Source organism: Microtus oregoni, unplaced genomic scaffold (genome assembly GCF_018167655.1).
Source record: "Microtus oregoni isolate MIOR12 unplaced genomic scaffold, Mior012 000035F_ref0000213, whole genome shotgun sequence".
Classification (NCBI taxonomy): Eukaryota; Metazoa; Chordata; class Mammalia; order Rodentia; family Cricetidae; genus Microtus; species Microtus oregoni.
In genome coordinates, this window is record NW_024543094.1 from 27,496,352 (window position 1) to 27,500,533 (window position 4,182).

Here is a 4,182-nt window from a genome sequence, read left to right on the forward strand (position 1 = left end):
ACTTGTTGATGCTGTGGAATATTAATTTAACTGTGTAAAGGTGTGTTACATTTGCTTCTGTTGCATTTGTTTAGTTATGAAAAGATGTGTTGCTGTTTCGCCTTGCCTGCCTAAGGCACCTGATTGGTCTAATAAAAAGCTGAACAGCCAATAGCTAGGCAAAAGATGGATAAGTGGGGCTGGCAGGCAGAGAGAATAAATAGCAGGAGAAATCTAGGCTCAAAAAGAAAAAAAAGAAAGAAGAGAATGAGGAGAAAGAGAAGGACATGCCAGGGTCCAACCAAGCAGCAGCCAGACAGCCAGGCTTGAGAAGCAGTGAAAGTTAAAATAGACAGAAGAAAGAAAAGGTAAAAAAAAAAAAAAACCAAAAAACAAACCCTAAGGCAAAACATAGATAAAGAGGATCATGTTGATTTAAGTTAAAAGAGCTAGCCAGAAATGAGCCTAAGCTATGCTGAGCATTCGTAACTAAGAAGAAGCCTCCATGGGTCATGATTTGGGAGCTCATTGGTGGCCCCAAAGAAGAAGTCTGGTATAGGGAACTCCTGTTTTGCCATCTTCCTAATATACTTGGCTTTGTTTCTCTATTGCTCTCTAAGCAAGACTAGGCTTGGGTAAACCAGGACAAGGTGTATTCATTATCTCTCAGCCCCATGTGAGGGTTAAACTCTCTTTCCATGTCTGTAGTGACTGGGCAGGCTGGTAAGGAGGAGGGCATCCTTATCCATGTCCAGATTCTTACAGGATTTTCCACACTGTGCCTCTGGTGTGCCAAAATGACTTCTTCTAACATGTTGTACGGTTTCACTTTATTCTTGATCAAAGATTAAAAAAATAAAGACCTGGGACTGGGAAGATGGCTCATTGGGTAAAGCCCATCCTTGTAAGCTTAAGGGCTGGAGTTCAAATCCCCAGCATCCGCATAAATGCTAAGTGCCCATGGAAATCTGCCTATAATTTTAGCCTTTGGGAAGCAGAGATAGAGGATCCATAGAGCAAGCTGGATAAATCTTCCTCACATGTGCATGCTTATGTCCCTGCACACCCTTGTGCACCCACACATATATAAACATGTGTATATATGTAGGCAGAGGCTGCCCATTTGTTTCCCCGGGCCGCCCAGACTCGAAATAATCACACAGAAACTATATTAATTGCAACACTGGCCAATGATTCCAGCATATTCCTAGCTAGCTCTTATATCTTTAATTAACCCATTCCTATTATTTTGTATTTTACCACGAGGCTCGTGGTTTACTGGTAAGGTTCTCTGGTGTCTGTCTCCGTTGGCAGCTACATGGCAACTCCCTAACTTCGCCTTCTTTTTTCCTCTATCTCTGGTTGGAATTCCTCTCTTGCTCTCTTCTGTGCTGCAATAGGCTCCCAAAAGCTTTATTCATTAACCAATAAAAGCAACACATATACAGAAGAACATCCCACATCATATACACACACATATAACATGCATGTACACATACAAAATAGACCACTTATTGTTACAAGGTTATTTTAGTTGCTGCCTCACCCAGTAGCATGTTCTTCCCAGAGAGTATAATCCTTCAGTACAATATGCATGGTGGTGCGAGTCTGTATCTGAAGAATGTTAGCTGTAGTGATTATGACAAGGACCATGAAGGTGATAGTGAGAACAATTTTGATAAGGCATTTTAATGAAAATACCATAAAGTCTCTAGCTAATTTGTAGACATTTGGATCAGTAGCTGCTGCAGCAAAGTGTCCTTGTCTCATATCAATGTTCTTAGAAGGGGCTTTCAGCTCCCCTGGCCATGTTTCTATTCTTATGTCAATGCTTTTCCTCTCCGTGGAGACACCTGAGAGCTCAAAGCCTAAACAGTCTACTGGTCTGTTAAAACTCTGCGCAGTAAACTATCTGAAAAGACACAATTACCAACGACAGCAATAGCAACAAAAAGCATCAAATGCCATCAGAAACCTGTGCATGACTGTTGGGCAAGAGGAAGATATTTGGAATGTAGGAATCAGATTTTTGTAATTATTATAAATCCTCACTGCTAACATGCTAAATAAAACAACAGTGAGTACTCAGAAGACATAACACAATTCTGCTAAATACCCAGCCAGCCTAGAAAGAATACCTCATTTTCTTTTCTCATATATATTTAAGGGAGGAAGCTCAGGACCAGAGATAAATTCAGCTCCAGAGCAAATACACTCTTAAAGGTGTTTTCTGCAGGGGGCTGGTCTGAACTAGCCATAGATGGGCTGTGGAGCAGAGCCCAAGCCTCACACAATGGACAGGTCTAGTGTAATAATGTAAGGATGGATCTAGCCTTGTGTTGCTATAAAGTGATCCAGCTCGGCATTCAGAGAATTATAACAGAATCTTGGGAGTGCTGTGCTTGCTAGCTGCATATCTGATTAAGAGCAAAATCTCAGCCAGTTCCTGGCGGTCATAGTCTCTGGAGAACTATGGACATCAAGCCTAGGTAGAACAGTAGAACTGAAGCTTCCTGAACATCCCACATCTGTACATGGAGTGACTGTTTAGAAACGTGTTGATTGTGGAGAATTAGAGTATTTCAGATCAAGAGCCAAAATTGGACTAGTTAGATGGGTGAGTGACGCTCTTGTAGCATGACCATGAAGACCTGAGTTGCACACACCTGTAACCCCATCACTTCCACGATGAAATAGACAGTAGATACAGGACACCCAGAAGCTCACCGGCCACTTAGCCTGGAGACAAATAACAAGAAACCCTGTCTCCTTTGATTCTGAACACTCACTTGACAGCTCACATCTGTAAGTTCAGTTCCAGTGGATCTGACGCCCTCTTCTGTCCTCTGAAGGCACTGCATGCATGTAGTATATAAATACACATGCAGGCAAAAACACGATGGAAAGAAGGAAGAGAAGAAGGGAAGGAAGAAAGGGAGGGAGAAAGAAAGAGAAGGAAGAAAGGAGAAAAGAGAGAGGGAGGGAGGGAAGGAGGGAGAGAGAGAGAGGAAGAAAAAAAGAAACCTTGGTTTAAACAAAGTAGAAGACCCACAGATCCCCAAGGAGTGTGATGGAGGAAGGTCATTGGCTAATAAAGGAACTGCCTTGGCCCATTTTATTGGTTAGAACATAGGTAGGTGGAGTAAACAGAACAGAATGCTGGGAGGAAGAGGAAGTGAGCTCAGACTCCACAGCTCTCCTCTCAGGAGCAGACGCCTCAGAGAGATGCCATGCTCCCTGCTCCCGGGAAGATGCACACGATGAAGCTCCAACCCAGGATGGATGTAGGCTAGAATCTTCCTGGTAAGACCGGTGCTACACAGATGATAAGAAATGGGCTAGTCCAGGTGCGAGAGTTAGCCTAGAAGAGGCTAGATAGAAATGGGCCAAGCAGTGTTTAAAAGAATACAGTGTCCATGTAATTATTTCGGGTAAAGCTAGCCTTGTGGGCAGCGGGGTGCTGGGGATGCAGCCCCGCCGCTCATATTACAACAGATGGCGCCCAGACAGGATGGACTAAATCCACTTAAAAACCTGAGAAGGCTTAAAAATAAGGGAGAGAGAGTTTAACACAGATTTTTGCTGTTTGTTGGAGACGTGCTGTAGAGAGATTTCCTGATTAGGCAACAGCAGCAAAAAAAAAAAAAAAAAAAAAACCAAAACAAAACAAAAAAAACCCCTGTGTCATTTTATTTTTTTTTTACTCGCATCCACTTTATTTCCTTTCCTTTTTTTTTTTTTTTTTAAAATATGGAACGCTTCACGAATTTGCGTGTCATCCTTGTGCAGGGGCCATGCTAATCTTCTCTGTATCGTTCCAATTTTAGTATATGTGCTGCCGAAGCGAGCACCCGCTGTGTCATTTTAAAGCGCAGCTTCCTGGGACTGTGCTGCCAGTGCAAACTCTGGCTTTAAAGCATTTCAAGGGCTTTTATGGGACTGGATGTTTATGTTCCCACTTGAGATTGGAAGGAGAGTGCTCTAAGACCGTGCTGATGGCTCAGTGCTCCCCGCCTGCACCTGGGCAGAGAGCCGAAACAGGCTTAGGCCGGCGGGAGAGCATGGCAGATTCCTGCCGCCATACAGAAACGAGCTCTGCATGTCAGATTTGGATGTAACTTGGATGAAAAGAATTTCTGTGCTGCACGCTCAGTCTCAGAATTAAAGTGCTGAGTGCCGCTCCTTCCTGGCAGCCCCAGAGCT

General features: G+C 43.4%; 1 non-coding gene across 1 annotated transcript; it reads right to left on the reverse strand.

The window, feature by feature from the left end:
• Positions 1-3,723: 3,723 nt before the first annotated feature.
• On the reverse strand, positions 3,724-3,830 carry LOC121432762. Its single transcript, XR_005972218.1, has one exon. It is a non-coding gene; the product is annotated as a U6 spliceosomal RNA (small nuclear RNA).
• Positions 3,831-4,182: the final 352 nt, after the last annotated feature.